The sequence below is a fragment of the Athene cunicularia genome, assembly GCF_003259725.1.
Source record: "Athene cunicularia isolate RWA chromosome 3 unlocalized genomic scaffold, athCun1 chr3_part1, whole genome shotgun sequence".
In the NCBI taxonomy this organism is placed as follows: Eukaryota; Metazoa; Chordata; class Aves; order Strigiformes; family Strigidae; genus Athene; species Athene cunicularia.
Genome location: NW_020799097.1, coordinates 1,935,218 through 1,962,931, shown reverse-complemented (window position 1 = coordinate 1,962,931; position 27,714 = coordinate 1,935,218). Strand labels below are relative to the sequence as shown.

Below are 27,714 nucleotides of genomic sequence, written 5' to 3'. Positions count from 1 at the left end.
ATTACCAGAACTTAGAGATATCGGAAGGCAGTAATTAGCCAAATTAAGGCAAGGAAGAGCTAAATTATTTGCCCAGGGTCACAGAAGGCAGGCAGTGATGGAGAGATGAGTGGTGTTTGGGAGTCGTGTTTACAGCCCTGCTCCCAAAGCCCTGACAGAACCCCCACAAGACTGATTCATGTTGGAGCAGCCAGGGCAAAGCACTGGCATCTCCAAAACCTGCCACGGGGTGAGAAAGCCATGCTGCAGCCAAACCCAACTTTCTCCCTGCTCCCTTCCTCTCCACCCACAAAGACAACAGTTTTGCTGGCCGAGTGATTTCAGGCAAGATGTAGAACTCAACTGAAAACAGAAAGAAAAAAAAAAAATCCAAACAAAAGTCCCTCACCTCCCAGTGCTTGGCACTCAAAAAGCTGAAGGGATGCGTGCTGGGCTGAGCTGCCCAAGACACACCGTACGGAACACGCTCCCTTTGTGAGCGAGCAAAGCTACAAACAGAAGGAAAAAATAAAAGCTTCTCATGCACTGCGACAGCAGGAGGCATTGCCAGGGATCTCAGAGCCTGGCTTTGGGAAGCCCGCTGCTGTGTAGGGAAAGATGAAGCTCGCCTGACCACATGGCTTCCTTGAGAAAGCACCGCAGGGAGCAGAACAGAGAGGGATAAAGCTTACAGGACTAGACTACCTACGACTCGGGTATCCTGATACTCCCAATTACCCTGGAGACAGAGTAACTAATTAATAGGGAGTCATGGGATATGTGAGCAGCTAGATATTTAGGATTAATTTAATTACTTCAGCCTCAAAAGCATCCCAAAATTACAGCAAGAGATTCTCTTTACAGCATCCCCCTAGTAGAGCAATACTTACTACCTGTACTCCAGCCTCTGCTGCAGCTCTTGATGTCTCCAGCGGTAGAGATTTCCTTGGGAGAGGTTTCTGGCAGCCTAGCCAATTTTCAGTGTTAGGATGTAATAAAAAAGGAAATTCATGAATTGGCTGCAGCAATTTGAGGGAGATTTGTGGCCATAGCAACATTACTATAATCTGTGCTGTAAGGAACAAAAGCTACTTTGATCATGTTGTTCTCTACCCTCTCCAACCTTAATGCTAGACAGCACCCTCCCAGACACTCTCCAGGCCCCCAGATGCCCACGTGTGCTCTCCCACTCAGTGCCCCTGACATAAAAGCACTGAAAATGGGACTCAAAGGGACTTGGAAAGGTTGTCCAATACACCCACCATCTGGACAGCATCTACCCAAACAAGCACTCTTGACTGACCACACTCCTGTGCTGGTCTAGGAAGGGGGTGATGCCTGGCTCTCCCGATCACCATTCCAGTGCTCCCAGCAAGGCAAGCATGTGACAGTAATGATTTGGCTGAGGATGAGCTGAGGACACCAACTGTGCTGGTAAAAGGTAATAAACAACTCACACTGGCTTTATCACTGGGCTGTGTCATGTGGCCGCAGCCTTCTGTTTCCTTCCTATCACTGGCTACACTTGCTCAGTCTTAAATTTATCTAGAACATCTTCAGGCTCGAATGGTCTCCTGCAATGTTCTCGTGTCATGTCGAACTGATCTCTTAACAGGGATCTAAGCTCCACTCAGGCCTGCAGGCACTCCTGTAATACAATAAAAAAATAAACCAGACCATCAAAAAATTAATCTAACAAGCTGCCTGCCTGCACCCTGAGCTGTCCATATCCTACAACGAAGATGCATCTGGAGAGGCCAGTCTGCCCAGCAAGCTGAAGGGAGAGATCCATATTAATGCTCTCACTATTTTTAGCTTCACAAATCAAGGGTAGCTGACTGGCGCTTCCTGCCCCTGGACACAACATCTGGCCTCTTTATGGTCTTTCAAGCTCTTTTCCCACAACATGGAGCCTTGAATGTGGCATGGTGGAGCACTGGAGGGGAAGAGGCAGCAAACTTTCCAAATTAGTAGCAAAGAGCAGAGGGCTGCAGTAATTTTACAGCTGGGATAGCTCAGCAGCAGTGATTACAATCTGCCCACTTAATTTGGCCCTGCAGTTTCTATTAGAGACACAGTAGGAGGAAATTCTTATACAGTAGTTAAAGCAAGGGACGGGGTGTCGGGTAACTGGGGTTTTATTCCCAGCTGTGTCTCAGACCTTCCGCACAACCTCGGGGAATTCGCTTCATCCGCTCCGGTTCCCTCGCTTGCGGCATTCCTCAGTAATTCACAAGGGATCTTATGGGTTACAAATAGCAACAGCGACTAGAAATATAATCATGAGCAACTTCCTTTTCAGCAGTATGTAAAGCATCTTACAAATCTGTTTGTGACAAGACAAAAAAAACCTTAACTACACAAAATTGACCAATCTGCACCCTCCAACCATCCCACTTTTATAGGAATGAAAGGGCAAAGCCACACTGAGACATGCTCATAACCTCATACTACCAGGGAACTTAGAGGAAGTATGTCTTGATAGTCTTAAAAAAGGATCCTAAGAGACAGGAAAAATTAAGCACCTTCTGCTAGTCTGGCTTAAATTATTTCATAGCTCTGACTCTGAAATAAAACCTGACCGTGGGAGCGAGACATCCCAGGAACATGTGAGGAAGCTTAGTGAAGCCCTCTTAGTCCCTCAACTTCAGACCCAAATATCAAGCTTAAAACCCACCAAAAAACCACCCACAACCTGAAAAAAAAAAAAGGAGAGGGGGAACACCCCCAAATTAAAACATAATAAAGGAATAAAAGGAAAGAGGAGAAGCGTGCTTACTTCTGACACTTCGCTCCTATAGCTTTGAAGTTTGAGGTTGGTTTGGAGCTGAATATTCTAGTACCTGGAATCTTTTGCTGGTTTTCCTTTGTGGAGGGCAGAGCAGGGGTAGTTCTTTGTAAAATACCCTGAGGTCCTCAAAAAGAGGGCCAAAACTAATTAATCGTAGCTCAGTTCAAAACTCTTGTACTTCAATGACTGTGAATTGTAGAGACAATGTATAACTCCTCAAAGTAGCTTCAACACCAGCAAAGCAACGTGGGGTAATCTGGAAAGAAAAGTTGTGACAGAAATGGAAACCCCTCATGAGCCTCTTCTCCCACTTCTTTTTGCACATCTACACCCACTGGCAGCAGAGTGATCCAATTAGTTAATCGGCACGTTCGTGTCGCAGGATTCATGGCTCAGACCCTTGGAAGAAAGGCAGTGTCACAGCAACGCTTCGCGCACATTTAAATCCTCACGTGCCAGTTTGAAGGCGAAACACGTAACACTGAATGAAGCAAGTGGCCAGAAAACAGACCAACAGCTATGCTTTGCTTTCAGGGTGAAGTGTCACGAGTACCACTTGGTAACACTGACCTACTTATCCCTACAAAAGGGCCGCACAAACAGCCGACAACTCCATCTCCTGGGCTGCTGCTGTACGCAGCTCCTATAGCTCTAAAATCTCCCATGAAAATAAAGAATATAGCATGGGTGGGACCTTCCAAGACTGCTCCAGCTTTTGCAAAAATAATTGCTATTTTTACCACTGCGTTCTGTGAGGGCAAAGCTATCATTTAGGAAATCCCACTCTGCACCTTTGCCTTCCAGCATCTTTTGTCCAGTATCTCACAAACGTTAAAGCCTCTCTGTAATCTTTCCAGGATGAGAGGGCAGACAGACTTCATTTTTTTTTCCAGGACGAAAGCTTTCAAATCCACAGGAGTGTTTCAAAAATGATCATTCACGCTCGCCAATCCAAACAAAAACCCACACGCAAGTACATGGGAATGCTAAAGAGAAACAGCCCGCGCAGCAAGCGGCATTACACAGACCGACAGCCCCGGCAGACCAGGCAACCTGCTGCTCCTCCAGCCAGAGCCGTCACTTGAGCAACACATACGTGGAGACAGAATAAAGTTGAGGGAAACAGCACAGTTGTTGATCGAGAGCAAAAGAGCCTAAGCCCATCCATTTGCCAACTCAGAAGCACCCTACAAGCAGGATGAACCTAAAGCACTGCAAAGTCTGACACCCCCTTCCCAGCACCTTGTGAGGTCTGAATTACAGCTTTATGTTGAGTCAAATTTTTACACGTGGGTTTCATCTGAATCACGTTCAGAAGTTCAGGATTAAAGTAGACTTTGCAAAGAGAAAAAGGCTAAATAACGTCATAATAACGAAGACTTCGCATTCAGAATTTCAGGACTAAAGTAGACTTTGCAAAGAGCAAAAGGCTAAATAACTCCATAATAATGGACAGACAAGGAGACACTGATTAGTTTGCAGGGCAGCAGTGACACACAAAGCTGAGAGGATCCACAACTTGACCCTTCCTCAGACTTACCCAGCTAACCGCATCGTCAACCTCTTCCTAGAAACAGATCCTGCTGCCCAGCACCATTTATAAGCACAAGACTGGGAGCCCAGCAGGGTTCTCTTGTTTCATTTGCAAGCAAAGAACTTCAGAAAACTCTTTAAATAAAAGTTTCCTGAGCACCAGCCACGACTTCTGAATCAACAACACTTTGGTAGCAGATTCCTCCTCTATCCCAGCTGATGGTGTGATGTCTCTTTACTTGCCAAACACCTGCTCATCAGAAATGAAGCTTAGCGCTTTATAGCATGAAACAGACTTTGCAAACATATGAACTAACCATGCAAATGAACCATTTGTTCAGGCTTCACGCACAGCAGCCCATTTCTCGGCAGATCTGCCATTCAGACCGGCAGCGAGACACAGCCTTGGTGACTCGTGGGGATCACTCCAAGCCAGGGAAGCACAACTGGAGCTCCGAGACCTTCAGTCAGTCGCTCAGTCCTGGATCCGTCTATATCCTGTCCCTCAGTGAGCTGTTCTGATTCATCCCAGAACCAAAGGCAGAGCCCTCATTAGGGAACAAGAGCACTACAGACAGCGCACGCATCTGAATAAACATTCAGGAGTTGACAGAGCCTCCATTCCCCCCAATCTCTTGAAGACCTGAGACTTTTATGATGTTTGGCATCTAACGCTTCAATGTGCCACAGAGATGCGCGATGACAAGCAGCTGCATGCCATTAACACAAAGCATCACTGTCTTCAATAAAATGCCTCCGTTTCGTACAAAATGTCGTCTTTAATTTTGCACCATGAGCTTTATACAACACAGACTCTTCCAAAGCCTCTGCAGAATCTCTCTTGCATTGAAGAGAAATGTAACCTGGGAGACTTTACATGACCAAGACATTTGAGCAGAGGCAATTGTGTTATGTATGGCAGGAACTGGATCAGTGTAGACTCAAACACAAGCTTCACCCTTGCTCAAACTGGGGACAACAAACCCAGATCCAGACTTCAGTCATACAAAGAAACTGTGATTCCCATTAAGTGTAACCTTTGTGCTTTGACTTCCATGCAACCTCTTCTTCTGCTACAAATCATAACATCTCCACAGACGATCCACAGGGTCAGCTAAACAGAAAAAGCTGAACATCTGTACATAAAACCCATTGAAAACTATGCGCAGGTACTCACCCCATGCAAAAATTATCCCTTCCCACACATATTTTTATGTCAACTCTAAAGGGTACGGATACAGAAGTAGTGCTGGCCACATTACGTGTCCAACAGTTTGCTCCTTAAGTCATAATTGTTTCTTAAGTATGGGTGTAACAAGAAATGGATATACACGGAAGGCAACTCAAAGACATTTAGATGACCTAAATAATGGTAATTTTCCAGTAATTTCACTTAATAGCTTTGGAATTTGCAATACCTCAAGCAATCAACACTGGCCACACAAAATAAAAAGCTGGTGGCTTTAGCTTTACTGAGACATCCCTTCCACTGTGCAACTCAGAATCACACAGCTGTTGCAAAGAACCACAAGACTGAGAAGTCTCAGATCTCCTTCTGATTTTATTTAGCTTCTAGAAGGAGGTGCTTCCAGACTGCAGAAACAGTGAAGAAGCACTAAAGAGAATAAAACCCAAGTGACTTGCTTTCACTGTATCACTCCAGAGAGTCCCCATATCCTTTAAATGAGAAATCCCATCCAAGAAAAGGTGCATACGAAAGTTGAAAGCACAGCATGCCTTATAGATCTGGATTCATAAGGAGGTTAAATTTTGTTCATAAAAAGGGAACTGAAGACCCAGACTGAAATGGGAAATTCATATTAACAGCAGACAGGAGTAAAATACTCACTCTTACTACATTTTTATGTATTAGCCTCAGCTGTGTCTGTTTCTGCTAACACAAGATGTTTGACATGCCTCAGACAAGAATATCAAACACGTTTCAGTACTCGTCTTGGATTTCTCCTAAAAAAAACACAGAACAAACAAAAAGGTTTTGTAAAGTTCTCGTCATGGTATGAAGAAATACAGTTAGTAAGGTATGATCTAAGGCAACCTACTGCTTTCTAACTTCTTTGCTCACCAAATGAAAGCAGCCTCCTTCTCTCCTCCAAAACCTTAAGATCATGTGGGATTTCATTTTTTAAATCATTTAATGGATTAAAATCATTTAGGTATCATTTAAGATAACATACAGCCTCCTGCCCCTTTCTTTTGGTGCCGATTTCAGCATTCTCCCACCAATTGCACCGAGGCAGCCCAGACTCTTGGCTGGTGCAGACCATGGGTTTCCATGGGTCCTGCTTTTCCAGCCAACCCTGAACTGCACACCCAGCCCTGGGCCACAGCCACCTCATGACCAGAACTTGCAGTTAAAACCTCTTGGTGAAGCAGTTTGGATTTCCTGTGCTTTCATTTCACATTAAGGACCGGACACATTGGCAGGGGAGGGAATTTGGCACAATGATGCCAATATTTCAGAGTAAAGGCCAGTCAGAGAAAGATCCTGTGTGACAGGCAATAATACCAAAAATACAGAGCTTTAAGGCTGCAAACAAGTCTACAGAACAACTTTCTAACAGAGAAAGACAAAGCAACACTTTCATAGTAAAGCCAGACATGAGAAACTAGAACAGGGACAATCCTGCCACGGGAAGAACAAGTACTACTAAGAAGTTTAACGGTGACACTACTATGCACTACAGCAACATGAACAGAGATGACCCCAAGAACATGGTCCCCATGCACCATCCTGGAATAGAGTCCCTCACCTAAAGAGCTCGGTTCCTACACAGAAGGAAAAACAAGTGGTTAAATGACAGGGACAAGGACAAAACCCAGGGGCTGTGCCTATAATAGTGAGTTAGACCATGCTAGAGCTGACCCAGACTGCCCCCAGGTAAGGGTCAGGAAATGGCACAGGCTGGGGACAATCCCCAAAGGTTGCTGGGACCAAGTTGTCCCAATTTAGAGGCTGGAAGTTTAACAGTGTGATCATGTCCAGACTGTACCAAGTGGGCTGAGGTCAGGGAACAGGCCAGAAATGCCAGAGCCTGACCAACAGTCCTAACCAGTGACATCTGAGTCCCCAGAGCTGCACCCTGACAGACTCCAGGGAAGTGCTTAGGGATGGATGTGGAGGGGACAGTGTGCAGATAAATTCTTCTGCAGGGGTAAATCTTCCACATACACATTACTGTTTTGAGCATCTGCTCACTTAATACTAAACAGGAATACGTGAACTCCCCGTAAGAGAGAATATGAAGTTGCTTCACATCCTCTCTCGCGGGCAGCAACTGCTCTCTACAGGATTCAGCTGCTTGCCACACAGCAACCTGCACACTCTGATCCTATCATGAAGGGAAGAAAGAGCATTCGCTGCAAAGGTCCCTGCCAACAGGCCACCACTGATGGCTAAAATGCACTTCATACAATAAAAGACTTGAGGAAATCTCTTTGAGCAGTTCTGGAGACACTTCAAGGTTTCTCTGTGCTGCATGTTCCAGCATCACCACGAGACATCTCAGCTCCATGGGAACAAGTGCTCTTGGTCCTGAGAGCTTTAGGCTTCTAGCTGATAATTCCTATCCTCTTGCCTGAGGAAAATCCTTGACCTATGGGGCCAAAGAAGTTCCTGGCTTAAAAATAAAATGAAGCTAATGCTTCTTTTCTTCCCCAAACTGCTCTAAAACCAACCCTGAAGAAGCACTAGGAACCAGTGCACCATCCAGCCCCTTATCCACTGTTCTCAGCCTTCACCTTTCACAACGTTCCCAGTGCAGTGTTGGGTCTCCCTGCAGCCACCTACACCCTTCAGGAAATTCTGCTGACACCACGCTGTCCTGCCCTGGAGCAGCAGGCTTTCTAAGGACTGAAAAACAGCAGATCCAGGAGATCAAATCATTGCATGCATTTTTTAAGTGCTTGCAGATGAGCATGAGGTAAGAGGAGGGAGGAAGCACATGTTTCTGCATTCTTGCTGGGTTGGCTCTTGCTTTGCATCTCTTCCTGGCAAAAAGGGAATCGCTACACCAAAGTTGTGTTTACTTTATTAACTAAACAAAACTGAAAGAACATACATACTTAAAATTTAAAAAGCTGGTTAACATCAAACTAAATTATCAGGCTAATTAAACCCCATCTACTAAACTCATTTATCCTTTAGCTAATAATTAAATAATTCATTAATTTGGGACAAGATGAGTATAATTTTAATCCTCCTGACAAAAGAGCATTGCCACAGTGTCAGTGACAACAGATAGCTGCATACAACAGACAGGCAACTCTCACAAGCGTCACATATTTACTCACAGGCTGAAATCAGTGTCAGGACAGTAATTCCTGATGCCAATCAAAGCTGTCCATACAAATTACAGCCACGCAAGATCCCAGTCATCACAAACTAGGTAATCTGGTACAATTAAAATAAAGTAATATGATTCAGGTAGAAAGGGTGACTACTCAAGATAAAATAGACAGGGCCTAACATTAAGGGCATGTATAGGTGCTTTTACAGAGAGAAATTTTATTTGATCTGTGGTGCTTGAGACAAATTGTAGAAATCGTAGGTCCCTTTCTCCAGCTCACACACTTACCTAACAGCCATCTGCTAGAGTTCAGATGAGTGTAAGTGTTCCCCTCCTAGCAGGAACTGGAGAACGAACAAGATTTTTTTAAAGCCAATATGTACAAAAAGAACAGCAGCTTGAGATGAGGAAAATGGCTTAAATTTCATTTCTTCCAAGTACCTGCAAAAGCACCATCTCTCCCCTTCACTCAAAGATCTTAGCGCTTGTTTTATTTTTTTTATCTCCATTTATTGACTTTACAAAGAAAACCAGCATTCGCCAGGAAGGACAGATTATGTGTGTAGATTCAAGAGGTTTAAAGAATACTTGGTCTAAAATCCGAGAATGAGGTTCAGCCTTTACTCTGTCCACAGTGGAAAAGCATTTTCCACAGGAACACAGATCCATGAGCTGCCCAAGCTTTCATTTTAGACTATTTTTCATTTTTGGAGCATTATTAAAACCTTTACCTTTCAGAGAAACATGGATGTTTTCATCGTAGATTTCAGAAAAGGTACAAACAAAAATTGTAATTTTCTGAAAGTATCAAGGAAGCTTTTCTTATTTATCGCTCTGGAAAATAAAAATGACTTGCTTTAAGATAAATTTAAAATGAATACTGCTCTGCTAGACTGAAAGCATCTGATTGCATAGAAAGGCAGATTTCACTTGATGTGGTGGATTTGCTGTGCAGAGAGAAATCTCCCCCCACACGAACGCGTGGTAAGCGATACAAACCACCTGGTGCCCAGCCAGCATGCCCACATCAAAGGCACAGAAATGGGGCATGAATAAAAGCAAGTCAAAACCCTTTGACAACGGCAAGGATTCCTAGGTCCTAACCCAGCTCTGACTTCACTACAGGGCCACTCAGTCAAAATTACTCTATTAACTAAAAGGGTATTAATCCAAGCCAATTAGATCAACCACACTAAACTTCTATTTACAGAAGTGACCTTCTTTCAAATTAGCTTTAATTTGACTCTGGAACTAAATTAAGACAAACCTTCAGGCAAATTTCATTCCGCATAAGAATTAAATTTCATAAACTTCAAACAATTGAAGAACCTAAGAAGTTGAATTCAGATTGGCTTGCATATCCATATGCAGATGAGCCATGAACCTCCCAGTGATTCTTCCAAACACCCCGTAGCAGTCAGCCCAACTTTCTGCTCCCAGACTAGAGGTGTGATACTGCTCTTCTAGTCAATCATCATCTTTCTACCTCCCAGATGGCTGTATTTCCACAGAGCTGTGAACGTATAGCTGTCGAGGGCTTAGAGATCCTGGGAATGGAAAGCATTATATGATGCTTAAGGCTATTATAGTTGTGCGTTGAGTGCTACAGCCCAGGAGCCAGCTGTGAAGAAAAAAAGTCGAGATACAAAGCTCTTACAGAAAAGCTCAATAGGCTGTTTCTGTTAAAAAAAAAATAAATGGGAGACTAGGGAGTTTGAAAATATTAAGGAATAACAAATTTGTTTTCCAAGTTCATTTTACGGTATCGCCTCTGTTAAGTGAAAAAGACTGCTTAGAGGGTATGAATTGAATCAATCAGACCAGTTTAGGGAAAACATGACACAGCAGAGAGGGGGAATAACTCACCCAGTTTCAGAAACACAAGTCTGCTAGGAAAAGGGAAAAGGCCACAGGGGCAGGCAGACAGCTAAAAGGTCAAACAGGAGGAATGGATTTCTGCCCAACTTTTAAAGCAAGAGATGACTAAATACCAGCTGAAGTTCCTGAGACACGGCTCACCAATTAAATACAGCCCAAAAGGAAAGGCCTACAGTGAGATAAACTAAACAAAATAGAGAGATGGGAAAAATACCTCCTCTCAAGTGCTGTAATTAAGGCATATGTAAGGAAAAAAATCATGACAAACTTGCTTGTTGATCTCTTCTGCTCCAGGAACAGAAGACCCCCAGAGTGAAGAGTAGCTAAAATGCAGCTAGGAGAGGAACATGTGATGATGGCTCCCCATATTTAAGAGAGGAATTATCTGGCAATGATACACAAGGCTGTGCTTGAAATGACAGAATTACAATTTCAGAGATGTAATTTTGAGCTTTCTTCAGACGATGAAGCTCTACTGGAACATCAGAAAGTCCCCTAAGAGCAAGAGAAGGAGCCCCATTTTTCAGCAATAAAGCCACAAGATGATGCACTGTGGAGCAGCAGTTTGGTTCCCAGTCTAGGGGTATGGCTTCACAGCCTCCCTCGTGGCTCATCTCACTCAACTTGTCCTTAGCCCTGAGGATTGTTACACCGAACTGCACGTAATCAGAGCTCAGGGTTACAGAAACAAACTTTGCATGTGCAATTTCTGTATTTGGTTTTATTTCCTCTTCCAAATCCCTCCTCAAAGCCATTTTCCCTTTACTGCCCCATCCAGGGATGTTGGTCATGAGCAACCAAGTCACCACAAAAGATGTGTGCATTGCCACAATGAGAAAGGCTGTTAGGAAGAAGGAAAAAAACCAACCCTTCCAAAACAGACAGCGAAGCGAAACTATTTCCAAATGCCAGGCAATATCTCCTGACATTTCTCATTAAAACGTAGAGCTCTTTAGCAAAAAAGGTAAGTAGAAAACCTCCCCTGGCTGAGAGCAGCACTGGGACTATCCCTCTCGGTGCACCACTTCCACAAAGGACACGCAGCCCAGGGGCAGCAGGAAAAGTGCTGCTGTAAGCTCAAGTCTCAACAGTTGCATAAGAGGAGCAAATGATTATTAGGATGCTCAGATGAGCTCATCTCTTGTTTTAATCAAATCTGTTAGTTAAGTCATCATTCACTCCAAGATTTCTCCATTCCCTCTTCAAGCACCAAAGCACAGGGAGGCAGTGGCGGATTGTATCTCAGCTAATGCTGTCCTCACCCAACAAATATCACAGACTCCAATAAGGAGTGAAGTGCATGTACCGTGCTAAGATTTATTATTTTGAAAACCATCAATGACACACTTGGCAGAATTCAGAATTCTCTTCTGAGGAGAAGAAAGTTGCTACATTTTATGTGGGAGTCAGACATCTCTACTCCCATAATGAAGTGCACAGTGACAAACATGGACACAAATCTTCATGAAGTCACGCAACTCCCCCCACCCTTAGTGGGAACCAGGGATATTCATTTCAATTTGGAGCATCAAATCCCTCAAGCCAGAAGCACCAGGCAGAGAATAACCACATCTTGCCATGTACTCTACAATGTATGACTTGGAATTTAAAGGAGGGGAAAAGAAGTTATCGCAGAGCATTTAATTTTTCTGGCTCTTAAACCCTTGCCAATAATAAAAGAATATGTCACCAAGAACCAGCTCGCTTTCTGATAGAGATGCACGTGGTGGGACAGACTCCAGCCCGTTCTCCCACAGCATTACTTCATCTGAAGGGCAAACAGGAGCAAGGGTTTAAGTGCTAAAGCAAATAGATCTAGTTTTAACACACAGGTTGATGAAAGCAGCCACACATAGTGACTCTTGAAGTAGTTTCTTTGTAGTCTGCATTCCCACAGATAATTATGAGCTTAAATGCTCCAAGACTTCAAATGATATTTTGCACTTTCTTCAAGAAAAAATTAAAATCTTACGCTTTATAAGTCAAGATTAATGAATCCTCACAAGAATAACAGTTCGGAGCCACAGTTACCTAAGTGATAGACTTGTGGGGGTGCTCTGGGGTACCCAGTTTTCCCTTGTCGCTGTGTCCTTCACAGGCTGCCTGTGCTCAGCCCACCTACAAACCCACCCAGCTCCGCTGCTGCCAAGATGCCTTGGGATGGATGAAGACAGCATGACACAGAGTGCAAAGACCCAGTCCCACAGCAAGTAACAACAACAAATGTATTTAGCAACAAAAGATATTCTTCCTTTCTTACATAGATATGCCGATAAACTTGTAGAAAGGCTGTACCTCAATCTGGGCTGAGCCCATAACTATTTACTGAAAACTGTTAGGTGTAATAATATTCTCTTAAAGACTCTATACAAACAAGCCTTCCTTTAAAACTAAATTCGAGTAATACCAACTTTTACAAAGAGGCTTTCACAAAGTACTGTAAGCAACAAAAATACCATTTGTGAGAAAAAAGATATAGGTCTTAACTCCCCAGATGCTGTCAGTGTGAACTCAGGGGAACCTGAGTCCAGGGAATGAGGAATTCATCTAGTGTTTCACATCTACCTTAAAATGAAATGTGACAACGTACAGGCCAGCATGCCACTCTGGAGTGACTGGGATTTAATCAATTATGACAATATTTTAAAAAAGAGAGAAAGAAAGTGACACCATCACCCCCTCAAAGGGCATAGACCAAAAAAAAGGGGGGCAAGAGAGAACATAGCATGAGACAAATGGTTTGTGATGGAAAGGAGTGAGTTTTATTCTCTCCCCCAGATTTGGAGAGCATGCTATATTTTACATAGCAAGTGTGTGGGGAGAAGGAGTGGGGGGAAGAGAATATCAAAATCAAAACAAGTCACAAGGCATCAACAATCCCTTGATGACAGGAGAGTAGTTTTTGTTGGCACAGCTCACGACAGCTGGAGGAATAATTGCAAAGCTGAGCGAGAATGCCTAGAATATATTTTGCCTTTACATTCTCAGATGAAAGATGCTATCCACAAGCACTTTGCAAACGTTAATTAAACCCACACAGCCCCTTTTGGCAGATCAAGAAGTATTTATCCTTATTTTGCAGAAGGGAATGAATATCTTGGGCATTTTTAACAAGAGGTAACTACTCTTTCTACTTAGGAAGTGCCCCATAGATATATACACGATTAAAAACACCAATTAACCTTTCCAGTCCAGCAGCCTTCTCCAGTGCACAGCTAGGATAGAGCTGATGCCTCTTATTTCCCTTCAACTACTGCCCCAACAGAAATCCTGACTGCAGAAAAAGCAAGGCAGCTCTGGCCATGCAGGTCAGCAGAGGTGAATATGAGCACTACAAACAAGCTTGAAAGTAACACCATCCCCGTATGAGTTGTAAATAATAATCCAACTGCTCTGCCTTTGGTTTTCCTCTCCAGATGCAATTCAGCCTTTCCATACCAACTTGGCTTCACACTGTGAAACGTCTCCCCCATTTGAGAGCCGTTCCCTGCAGCATTGTCGCTCCCCCAAAACCACCTTATAAACACCCACCTTAGTAAAGCCATTGTTCAAGGAAACATCCCAGGCTCCTGGGCCACTTAACTACATGCAGACCACACGCTGCCAGTTCAAGAGTCCCACTGCAGGTAGGGAAGAGCATGTCCTTATTACCCCAGCAATCTGCCTGCCGTAACACCAGCTCTCCTGCTGGAAGAGGAGAAATACTTCTAGCATCTCCCCCACGCCATGCTCCAATTAGGGACTTGAGTCCTCAGCTTTGGCTGAGTTCCTCCTTGCTGAGCCCGAGGCAAGCGCCTGCAATCCAGTAACAATTCAGGTTTCATCCATCTTCCCTCTAATTAGATGTTATATCAGCACACATAAGTATTTCAAAGTAGCTTTATGCCCAGCCATCAACAGCTACTGCTATCATCCCAAACAAGCTTCCTATTCCATATATTGATATACATACACAACTCTCCAGTGTGATAAAATAAACCAGCATTAGTGTAAATTTAATCCAATATGCTGAGTTAAAGCAGGGAGAACCAGTGGAGATAAAAAGGAGCAGTGAAATATTTAACAGGAAAAGCAAGAGAGGCATTAAGAATTTGGGACACCTACACTGGCAGGGAAGTAGTACCCTTGTCTCCTGTAAAAAAAGAGTTTATCTTCAAAAGAAAACCAGTCAATTATTTGCTAAATTGACATGGAATATTTTGTATTTAAGAGGAGAATGGTCAATTTGTTGGATCTACAAAGAATAGCTGAGAACACCTTCAAGGAGAGGAAGAATATGCACAAACACACACGTGAACTAAAAAGCTAAGATACACAGTGGTGCCCTATGCTTGTGATCTTACCATGAAAATAAGCGTATTTGGAGTTATTCCCTGTTAAAAAAAAAACAACCTTGAGGCAGCTGATTAAGTGTATATTTCAGTTGGAAATATATTTAATGATGCAGTTGGAAAAGAAACCTAAAAGTGGAGCACATTCAAAGACTTAAGACACCAAAAGGCATAAAATCCACTAGTTTTCAAAAATCTCACCCCAACATATGTATAGCCTAGGAGAAGCTTGGATAAGAACATAATAGTGTAAAATATGCAGTTTAAAACCTTGTTTCCATTCTAATTTCTTGTCTAACACATGCTTGACAAAGACCCCTTCTGCCTTACACTGCTGAACACAGGAGGTTCCCTGCAGAGAGGAAGACTGTTGTCCCCAGCTCTGCAGAGGTGAAGACTTGTCTCTTCCCCTACCAGTCAGGTGTTGAGTGATATCTGCTGCCCTGAAGCTGGACAAACACATGTCCCTCACTTGTGACAGCAAAAAGCAGATGTCTACATGCAGCTGAGCCCACTGCAGATGCCTGGGAAACACCAGTTCATCAGCAATCACAGGTCCACCAGTTTCACACACAGCAAGTGCACTGATTTAAAGCATTCTTCAACCTAAAGGAACTATCAAGGAGGTAAGTTTGAGGATACAAACTGCCATTCAAATCATCTAGTTTCATGCTCTAGACTATTTTACTCAAATTCAGTGTAATTCAGGGTATGATCTCCTACAACAGCAGAAGTGAGGACTTTTTTAAATCATCCATCACACCTCTAGCTGCTCTCTGACCCCACTTCACTGCCCAGCTGGGCCAGCCTGCCTAGCTTAAGACCTCACCTCTTGGTGTGGTCATTTTATTCAGATAGTCCACCAGAAATGCTGTTGGACCGTGTTCCTTCTGGAGAGCTCAGATACCCAACGGCATACACTACTTACACAAACACAGCATTAACTATAGTTTTAGATATAGATAATTTATATTCCATTTATGTTTTACTGTAACACCATGCCCCACAGGACACAGCACAGGTTTCACCACCATCTGGCCACCGTGCTCAGCAAATCAGGAGACTGTCCGGGCTGCAAGCAGCATTCAGACGAAATGCAGAAGACAGAAAGCTTTCCTTAGACTAATCCAGTGCCTCAACTGGCTTTCCTGGGAGCTTGTGGTCACAGCAACATTCCATAGGAGCTACAAGGTATGGCTTCTAAAACCAGGCTGCCCTATACCACAGCATACCAGGGCCACCATTTTCTCTTTGATAAGGCAACTTTGCCTTTGCCTTTGATAAGGCAACTTTGTCACTGCCCCACACAGGTGGCCACCATTTTCTCTTTGCAAATCCAAGACAGAAGCAGCTCCAAAGACCCAGGAAAACCTGAAACAGCCAGGGAACCAGGTAGCTGGTTGTGCAATCCCAGTACTACATGTGCTGTTGCAATCTGGCACAGCCACAAGACATCAGAAACATTTGGGGTAGAGCCAGCAGATGCTTGCTGCTGTATTTAGTTACCCCCTCTGCAACCCATTGCAGGGAGACAGGACCCACAGGGAACCCCAATGGCTCCACCCAACCCCACGTGCCAGATCCAGTCTGGGCTCTTTCCGTGCAGGTGCCTGCTTCCTTTGCCATCCATCTCAGAGCTGCCTCTCCAACCTGCTCACTCAGGACAGTGGTAATACAGGGGTTAAAATAATGCATCTCAACTGCACGCATTAGTTTTTAGTGATAGAGTCAAAGCTTTTTGGCTCGAAATCTCATCTATGCCCTTGGCTTCTAGTTAAATTAAGATTCCACACAGTGAGGTAGATATTGAGACATTATTAAAGGTGTCCATTGTATTCCGAGCAATTCCTGCAGAAATATATGTGTTTGTGGTACACTTCATCTTGACGACAACTCCGAAGCACGGCAATTCCAGATGAGAAATGTTGCTGTGTTTTAACGCACACTGTGATGTGAGGCAGCTGCGCTGACCTTCCCTGGCTGCCCTTCTGAGGTCTTTCTTGACAAATATTTGTAGTTTTTAGCCTGGATTTGGACTTCTGCTGCCCTTTGAGGACAGAGTGCAGAGCAGTGCCCTCCAACACAGCACACATTTGTACAGTGCAGCAGCAGCTGACTGGTCCCAGCTGAGAGGTGGCATTAACTGACGACCCGATGCCTGTACCCTGCACAGGGAGAGGATGGGAGCCCTGGGACCATCGAGGTAACTTGGGGCAATTCTGCCCCCAGGGATGGCAGAGGCTGAAAGCCTGTAGGAGATCAGGGAGGCCCCGAATTCGCAGCCACACGCCAACCTGTCAATGCGCAGGGGGGGCTTTGGCATCTCAGCAGCCCTCTTCTGAACTTCTAGGGGAGATCTGAGGTTCAGCACTACAGGCTGCAAGGGGGTATCCTTCTGCCTGCGTAGGTAAGGGGCAGGGGCCAAGCCTTGTTATTTTGTTCTTTACGATAAGAGACAGAGCACATTTTTGGCCTTCCCACACAGATCCATAGTTGTATGACTGCCAACTCTTTATCGCTTCCCATTTAACTTTTTTGTTTGTTTTAAACTTTGCCCAAGGTTACATTCAATAAAAAAGATTTCTCCCTCAAAATACAGCAGTAAAAATACTATCACATTAACATCTGGAAATTGCCTTAGAATCCTGCATGGAAGTATACGCTTTTCAGAAAAGAGCCCCAACGCAGCAGAAGAGCAGCAGATTTTTGCATCACGTCCCTTTGCAGGTGAAGCATTTTGCAGAGGCCACCCTGCAGGTTGTCCTCATGACTTTCAACGAGCAATAACCCCTCCACGCGTGCTCACCCTCTCCTGCCCTCAGGGGAGACAGACACCACGCACACAACTCTATCACACAAAGCAAGCATTACTCAGTGGCCTTGAATCTTGATAGTGAGTATAAATAAGCATGGGACAGCTTGGGACCTCCTACATCAAGTACAAGCTGCTACAGTCAGCGACTCAAATCCCTCTCTGAAAAGCATCACAATGTTTTAGAAAGAGCCCACCCGGCTGTTGAACTCACCCCCTTTTTTTCCACCCAAACTCTGGTTTTCAAGCTGCATATCTCACGACTAAAAGCTGCCTTCTGACTCTCAGGGGCTGCTTATTTGTGGCCTTATAGTATTTTCCTTTTGGAGATCAATACTGTCCTTTAAATTAAAGGATTTTTTTTTCCCCCCTGTATAGTATCATTTGTATATTTACAGGGAGAGATAGTAAGCGTTCTGCTGCCCTTCAGCACCCCAAGCACACCTCTTATCACCCTGCAGCTGCTGAGATGCCCGACATGGTCCCTTCTGCAGCTCCCGTGTCCAGCAAACATTCCACACTTCAGAGGAGTAGCCGGATCATCCTTCCCTGAGTCTAATGACTCTGGAAAGACCACTGGGGAGGGAGTGCTTTACTGCCAACGAGCTCCATTAAGTAGCCAACACCATCCAGCAAGAAACAGCAAAACATTTATTTATTTAATTAGGTTTTTTTGAAGCTGTGACACACTGAACATCACCGAACGTATGCTGTATAAATGAACTGCCCACAATTCTCTGCACTTATTTTGGTGGCTCTAAACAAAATGCAGCTATTTCCAGGAAAAGTAACCTAACTCAGGATAACAAAGTAATATGAAAGCGCTGCTTCTATGCTGGTTGCCCCCACACATCACTTATCACAGGGGAGAAAGCAGAACAACTGCAAATACCTTTCAAATACTGACACGCGCTACTGGCACGAGAAACTTCCCTTAGGATGTGGTTTCACACTGTCGCTCAGCTGCTCTAACTGCCTGTTGCTGCCGAAAAAGAGAGATCTCGTCCCCAGCTTCCAAGCCTGGATCCACAGTGAGCTGAATCAGGGAGTTAAGGTGGAAGAAAACTATCTGCACCAAGAAGGAAGGAATCAGATACGTATCAGCACAAAAAGATCAGTGGGAGTACAACGCTGGGAGTAAAACCTTTCCTTGCAGCACCAGCTTGACATTATATCAGTTCAGCTACAATGCACAGCCACACTCTAAATTTAGATAGCTTTATAACTATAAAGCTGCATCTCACGTCCATTATTCCTCTCCCAAACACAAGAATGAGCCATTCTATTAAAAATGCTTTTATATCACCGTAGCGCTCTCCACTCTCCAGGAGCACACATCAATTGCTGATAAAGTGGTTCAACTTTTAAATGTAGACAAAAAGTGAGACAAAGCTAATGGTGGTGAAGGACAGGTTGCCCAGGGAGGGAAATGATCATAGGTTTAGGAGAAAAGGGGGGGGAAAAAAAAAAAACCCTACAGACCATTTACCGGTGCTTGGGTCACTGCTCATTAATGCTCCAAAGAGAATCACTTCATGTTATAAACTGTGCTGCTCTTGGCTTACTCCCTTATTTTCCATCCCAGACAGCATCCAGTTCCCTTTCACACACACAATCTAATGGGAACAGTTACTCTGAATAAAATGAACAGAATAAAAACTGGGGACCTTCACTTGAGCAAGAAAAACCATCAAGGAGACCCAGCAACGGCATCAGGTTTCACCACTCACTTCTTTAAGTCACTCACTGCATTTCCACCTTCTACAGAAAAGGGAAAATCTCTCTGAAAACAAACTGGGCTGTGCGAGCAGAAGACATGGTTGTTTTCTCCTGTTGATATTTCTAAGTACAACCCTGTTGATTTGGGATTTGCAACAGACTTTTAAAAAGCTTTCCCATTCAGGATGTGCTCCATTTGAAGAAGTTTCTGGAGAGAGTGATCTGTGTTCAAAGCAGACATGCAAAACATTTAATTTTGGCTATTAGGCAAAGTTCAGTATTCAACAGCAAGTAGCCAATTTCTGTCCCAATACTTTTTTCTTTCTAATTACTGTACTGAAATAAAATCAAACATCAGACAGTAATATACCAGCAATATCTCCCATGAGGGCTGGGCAAGGGTGAGATCACTTCTCCCACACACTTTCTAATCTTCTGCTAGTATCACTGATAAAATAAACTAGTAATAATTCTTTAAAAGTGCTTTAGTCTAAAGGTTAAAGGTTGAAAGAATCCACAACTTGCTGAGCGAGAACAACAAAACCCAACTTCAACCGGAATGGCTAAAACATCCAATTTCAGCCCAAATATTTTGTCAATTTTCCCCTCCCCTTCCTGCAAAAGATCCAAATCCATGAACTGCGCAGTTACAGCCCCACAGACAGCAGCAGACTGACACTGCATCTCACTCTTACAGCAAGATCTGAGAGGCAAAAAGCATATAGAAACAAAGACACACTTGACTAGTGAACTCAAGAGTATCAGTATAAATTAGTTCCCGAGAGACCTAACGAAGGTTTCCTTTCCTCCTCAAAGGCATCAGCTCTGTGATGCCTCACGGTGAGCACTCTAGAAAGAATTAAAAAGGACACTAAATCTGTCCACAGGGAAAGGCAGCAGCCGGATCAGCAGGATGAAGCAGAGGATCCAGGTGGCCCCACACAAAAGACAGGGGAGAAAAGGGAAGAAGAGCACCCTCCTTTCCTTAGGGGCAGTTTCAGTGCAGCAATGTACTCACCTTGCACCCGTCCTGTCTTAAATCTCTCTTCTGAAACCACTTTCCATAGGAACTGCCTTATAAGACCTGAACTACAGCCCGTAAGATCTATAGCGCCCAGAGCAGCAGTCAGCACTGGACACTTGTACAGTGTTGAAGCACTGTGCAATGCCTCTGAACTCCTTCCAGATACAGACTGACTCAGCACCAGCTTTCAAAATCTTCCTCTTTTTACAACAGTGTTAAACAATATGAAAAACAATAATCTGACTCTTCATAGATTACTAACCAAGTTCAGGTCATTGGGTAAGTTTTTCTGCAGCTCAGGGGCAAGTGTGAAATCAGTTCTGCCCAGGAGTCTGCCCAGTGAGGAAGGCTGCAGCCCTTGCTCACCACTCTGGACCAAGATTTCCTCTTCTAAAATTTTAAGCATCATCCGCACAGTGAGATGTCCATGACTTACACATTAGCCTTTCTGCTGCCTGCGGGAGGCACAAATCTTGGCTTGCTTTTAGCTCTTGTGTCACTTTGGAGCTGGTAACAAAGGTCTGTAAGAAAAAAAAAGGTGTCCTCCAGTCAGCAGCATCACTGGCTAAACACCCAGACAGCAGCAGGTCTGAGACTCACCGAGCACAGGAAGCACATGACAAAAACATTTCCAGAGTGAAAAATTTAATAACCTTGTTATTATTTTTGGAAAAACAACAACACTGATTCCCACTCTTCCTTTGATTTGCAACAGGAGGAGGAAGGAGTGTGAAGGAGGGAGAAACAAGTTGTTTAAACAACAACAGCTGTTACATCAATACCGGCATAATGGAGTCGCGAGCATCCTGTTCTTGTCAGAGCAGTCGCTGTTTAAGTAAGAGCTCTGCTTTTTGAAGAGGACTTTATAACCTCAAACATGAATGTTCAGCTATATTTTCTTCCTAATCAGAAGTCAATTATCCTGCTGAGTGATGACAGAACAATTCCACAAAGTAAATCCTTTTCATATCAAGGCCTTCCGTGACCAAATTGCACTGGAAACTTCCTTGCTCACACAAAAGCAAGGAGGATTTCACTTGGGTTTCCCACAATTGTTCCCAGGGGCCTCTCTCCAAACTACCACGTGAACCTTCAGTGTAGAAAAAGCTTCATCTGACAATGTGAGCTAATGAGCTTTTATCCAAACTGAAGTTTCACTAGTCAATCCTTTATCAAGTCTGAGGCTATCTAGAAAGTGTTTATGTCCAGCTGTCTATAGATTTTACTCACAGAAGCAAATCAGTGCTACTGGCAATCACTGTTCCCTACTTCCTAATCATTACTGTAGTCATGCAAACCTCCTGAAGAGTCCTTTAATACTTTAACCATTTTGAAATAGCTTTATTATAATAAATAATTACTGCAACATTTTCATTTCACAAGTAAGTTTTAATCTGTTCTTAGGCTTTGTACCCTGGAGTATGCTCATCTCAAACACCATTCCCGTTCTAGGTGCCAAAGTGCAGATATACTTAAATTTTTTCCTATGGAGTGGGCTCCCAGTACCCACTTTTGGATAAATGAATGATATCGCACTCATGAGAAATCAATAGAAGCCAGAAGTTCTTAAATCAAAACGAAATCTGGGTAGTCCCCAGGGTTACTAACTGCATTTTTACAACAGAACCTTTTAATGAGCACAAACGCTCAAGGCCTCTGGTTCACAAATTATCCAGAAGCTGACGTGTCCCACAACACGGAGCCTTCTTACCCCTGGCTGGCACAGACACACTCCAAGGGAGCGGAAGCACCTTCTGAACCATCACACGTCGCTGCTACAGTACCTGGGGTGCCGATGGAAGAAAATGGAGCAGAGCAAAGCAAAGGAACCTTCAGGCCAGATTCAACAAAGTTTCTCTGACTACCAGGAGGCATTCCACTGCAGACTCAACTCCTTGGCCACCGTTCAGCTTCCACACTGATCTATCATCCACACATATCCACATTTGCCAAAAGGATGCTACAATTTGAATTCGAACTCATTTGCCTGGCCAGGACACAGGTTACAGCCAAGGTATCATCTGTTTTACAGACATTTCATCCCAGACATGTCATCCCACAGTTCTCCAGACTGGCATGATTCAACCCTACTTCCAACTTATTCTGTAAATAGCTCTCAGAAACCACCACAGCAGAATACCTGGCATGCAGGGGACATGGTTTCTGATCAGCCGCTCTTATCTCTAGAGCGGAGAGCACATCTTCACTGAGAGGTCCCCACAAATCATGCTTGTAGATAAGTATGAAGAAAAGGCTGCCAGAAAATGGTCCCTCGCAGCAAATGTAAAAAGGCTGATGATCCTCTACCTCAACATAAAAACTGAAGCTACAAGCTCAGTAACTCTGCCTATTTATCTCTGCTGCTTCAAAAGTGTCAGTAAATGTTTATCCCTGCTTCAAAAAGAAGTCCCACATGATACTTCTGAACATGAATGGTCAGATTCTCCCCCCTCTTTTTTGATGGGGGCACAAGCCAGAGGAGCAGAAAGAAACCACCTAGTGCCTCATCCCTGTAGCAAAGACAGCATGAAAAATATTGCTGGGAATCAGCTCAGATACCCTCCCAGGAGCAGTTCAGGAGTGAACCCAGGAAACAGCCTGAAGAAGAGCAGCAGGGAAGCTGGAGCCCCAGTCCAACAGGTAATAGCTGAGCTTTGTCATTTAATACTGAAAAAAATAGCAACACCAAGAGAACAAGAGGGATGGAGGGTTGCAGACCTGCATTGACCCATTACGGAGGATCTTGCACACAACCTCATGCAACCTCACTTGAGCTCTCTTCCTCTAACCTGCCACGTGATTTGAGAACTGTAAGCAGAAAAGAAATACACAAACAGTGACTTATTCTACCTAAATATGAACCAGTTGCTGGAGGGGAAAGGAGGAAAACAGAACCCGAACTGATATTACAGGCTTAGCAAGCAGGAGCACTTCAGCACATACTGCCAGCTTTGTAATTCTGCCACAAAGGCAGCCTGTTACAGCTCTACCATTACAGCATTGTCCCACACAGCCTCAAGTCTCAATTTCAATGGCTGTTTTAAATGAAAAAGTCCCCTGGGTGATGGCGCTGGTTGGCGTCTTGGAGCTCCCCATTTATAGCACAGCACTTCCTCAGCGTCACTGGATCCCAGCAGGGATCCCAGCAAGGTCTCCAAACCTTCCATTGCTCAAAGCTAAGACAGGAGGTTTCCCCTACACGGAGTCTCCCCACCACAAGAGATTTTCCTGGGCAGAGCAAAAATCCAACACACAACTCAACATTTTACAAGCCTTTTCCATGCTGGCTATATTATTCAGTCAACGTACTAAAAAAAAAAATTATATATATATATATATATATATAAATAGATGCAGTGTTCCAGTGCTGTCCAGGAAGAACTGATCCCTCTTTCAGAGGGATCGATGTCTGGCACATTTACACCCTCCAAGGACTGCCCAGCCAAAAATAGCGCTGAAACCAACAAGAGAAACAGCCAATTTGGCTGTTCTTATCCCAACCCGATTAAAAATGACTCTCAATTTACTATCTTACTAAACTACATCTGAAATTGTTACAGTCGGCTGTGTGTGTGCTGGCAAGCGAGCTGTGTGCAACTTCACGTAAGCACAAGTAGAAAGAATGAGAAAGAACCATATTATATATATATATATGAAGAAGGCAAGGAAAGAATAAAAAAACTCTCCTGCCAACAGTCCTTCCATTCGAACAAGCAGGGTCTGGGACACCCTGGGTAGTGACAGACCCCAGATCAACCTATGGTTTCTGGATGTATTTCTCTCTCCTCTCCTCCTCGTGCTGTAACGTGTCCCCTACCCAGGGGGACTCCACAGCATGGAGTCAGGACTGTGTGAGGCAGCTCAGTGCCCAAGGTGACACATCTTGGGAGGCCAGGTGAAGCTTTATATTACCAGTATCAGGACAAATGTACAATAATTTCATTGCACACATTTGTTGACATTTTCTTGGATACAGCAGTAACACTGGCTGCTTCAGGAGAAAATTGCTATGAGGACTTGATCTGCACACACCTCCAGGTGTGATGTACAACACGGTGATACCGTGGTCTGGTGCAGGACTTCTGGCACAGTACTGGCATGGCAGAAATGGTCAACATACCAACCATCCTTTGGTTTTAAAAGTGGGAAGGAAGCACTCAGGAAGGTAGCAGAGAGAAAAAAGGAAGAAAAAAGCCCAGTGGCAGGAATAGCTGTGGAGCTGGGAGGCCTGGGGAAGGATGCCCCAGGACTCAGAAATAAAGCCTCAACACAGGACAAAAACTTCTCTGGATGATCCACGGAGCTCTGACTCAGCCCTGAAGATGAGGAAAACACTCAAGTGCTCCTTAGCTGAACCAAGGCCCAGGTTTCCCAGGCTGCCCACAGGGCAGGACTTTAACCACCCTTGTAGGAGCCGTGATTCATCTCAGGGCAGCACAAAAGCCACAGATATGAGTCAGGGCAGATATACAAAGCCACAAACTTGTCACAGCCCCAGGCATGTCAGTCTGCAGACCATCACTGCAGACCTGTGACTACAACTCTGGATGTTAAGATTTTAATCACGTATTCTGGTTCTACCTTTTGGAAGCCACAGCAGTAATAAAATAAATACCACTTACACAAAGCACAAGCAATGGAGGGGCATGCCTTTCCCTTGCAGAACCAGTACCTGTTTGATGGCACTGATTTATATTTATCTAAATAAGACTAATTCTATATTTTGATATCATTTCCCTTCTTAACCACTGGAGAGGGGGAGAACGTTTAACATCTAGAGTGTTTCTTGTCCCAATTTAGAAGATGCAGTACACACCAGCAGCCATTTAGTTTCACGAAATTGCCGCAGGACACAAAGATACATCTCATATCCTGGCTGACAGCTTTAGCACAAAGCCACACAACGTCTGCCAGGGCTCCTTGTTAAATACTATATTGTTCTAGTGACTCAGTGCACTGGAATGTATCAGGTTTATTCATAGCTTTTCTGATAGAGTCTTTAGATTAGACACAAACTTCTGCTCTTTAGAGAAGAAGTAAGTCTGTGGCTTATTATTATGTGGAGCATACAAAATTCTTAGGGTTTTTTTTTCTGGGGTTATAAATACAGAGAACTGAAACAAAAGGACAGGCCCTCAGAAACCTAATGGTTCTTTTAAGTTTCTAATAAGTAGGACTAAGAACGTTTGAGAGGAGAAAAAAAGACCCAGATGTGCACCATTAGCAAAAGTTACATCAAAAGGAAAGAGGACAGAATCACAGTGAAGATGGCTGAAGACATAGAGCATCTTTTCTGTAAGGATAGTTGAAGTAATCAGGACATTTTAGTCTGGAAAAGAGACCTCTGACAGGGGACACAGTAGGGATCTACAGAACCCAAACCACTGTAGAACTGGCACATATGCAAACAATTCCCTGAACAGGAACTTATTATAGTAATTTTCTTGGCAGCACGTTCAGTTACCAAAAGGAGCTAGTTCAGTACACAAAGTTAAGAGTTAAACTTTGAAACGCGTGGTAGCAGGCCAGAGGCCAGAAGCACATGCAGGTTCAAGTAAGAGCTAAATAAATTGACAGGAGATGAAGGCCATTTCTACCAGCCACTGCTGGAGACCAGACAGACCTCTGCCCTCCCACAGCTCAGGTGTTTGCCGTGTTCTGAGTTCTTAACTAACAGGCAAGAGCCTGTGGCATATTCTGATAAGAACAGCAGCACGAAGCAGGAATTCATCTCCCCTCTGCCCAGTGCTCCTTAGGAGGACTGCAGGCAGGAGGTACTGGCAGCACAAATCCTCCCTGAAATACCAAATCACCTGCTCTCTCTTAGCTTTCTTAATTGCAGTTGTGAGCAGACAAAAAGCACAGCAGCATGTACACAGCTAAGCCCAGTGCTTGCACAGAAAGCATCAGACCTACACTCACATTCATAGAGATGATGCCACATCCTCGTAGGAGAGGACCTGCAATACAACCTGCTGCGATACTTCACTTTGCTGCCAAGTCAGGAAGCCTCAGGTGATGCCTGAAGATGAGTCTCTTGAAAAAATTCTTATATTCCAGCCACAGCCCCGTTATTTAGATATTTAGCGCCACAGAGACAGTCTTGCATAAGAATGACTTGTGAAGGAGTCCCTTGAAACAGGTTATTTTCCTGTTCTGTTCCATGGCAATCACAGACTGTTTCTAGCGTTTCTTCTGTTCTCTGCCAAGAATAGCCCTTCGCTCAGCTATCTCCTACTGACCTAAATTCATACATACTGTCTTCTTGCTTTAACCACAGTCTTCTGCCCTACAAAAGGGACTCCAAACCCCAAATCCTTGTCTCCTATACTCACTCCTCCAGCCATCAGGCCCACAAATGCTTAACAGCTTCTGAAGGTCACTGCTGTGCCTACTACACACAACACCAGACGTAATAAATGTTTTGCAGGTCAAATTATGCCCCCGGGGAAGCCTATGCAGTCCTGTGGCCTTCTGCAGATTGCACAGCTGTCAGGCTGCAACTTACTATGTTCTACTTAAGATATGCAAGGAGAAAGAGAATTCAATGGTATCGACTTATTTTAGCTACTGAAGTCAGCAGATCTGACTCTAAACACACATTGGGATTAGATCTGTCGATTAAGACCATGGCACGATGGCACCGTTGGTCAATAACAGCATCATTTGTTCTTCATATGACCTCTCTGCTACTTCCAGTTTTATTATTCACCATCGCCTTTGTTACAGTAGCTATGTACCAGCTGAGAAGAGAGTCCCCACTGTGTTTGGCACGTAGCAAAAATAGGGTAAAAAGGCTACTCTGAATCCAGAAGTATGAGAAGCTGAATCAATGCTGATAGTAAGTACGAATAGAACATCTGAACCAAGGACATCCTGCATGTCATGCTCTACAGGATACAGGAGAAGTTAAGCAGCCATAAGAAACCACAAATAAGTAAGCCTCTTTTCCTCTTCTTGCACAGAAGCACAGGAATTTCTCTGTTCCCAGGATGTATTTAAACCAACCTGCTGACACACTCCGCTCTCAAAGTGTTATTATTTCGTCCTTGTCTTTCATTAACGAACACCCTCAGTTTTAAAATTCATCATCCCATGTTATCCTTAGGGGAGTCGCCCTCTAGGACTGTTAGAATAAACTTAATTGTGCAGTGGTCTCAGTCAGTCCTGCAGCTCCCACACTCACCTGCTGTGTCTGCGCCTGCATTTTACACCCAGAAGTAGAGTGTCCTCCCAGCGTGCAGATGCCTCCACTAGGCAGTTAACTATTTCAGTCTGGCTGTGCCACTGCACCAGATGGGCCAAGATGTTCCAATTAACCAGTACTTACTAGCTGAAGT

The 27,714-nt window shown here is 44.1% G+C and overlaps 1 protein-coding gene across 2 annotated transcripts in view; it reads right to left on the bottom strand.

Moving 5' to 3' along the window:
• The window catches only part of EXTL3 (exostosin like glycosyltransferase 3), a 151,390-nt gene that overhangs the window by 77,349 nt on the left and 46,327 nt on the right, over positions 1-27,714 (bottom strand). The window lies entirely within an intron of this gene.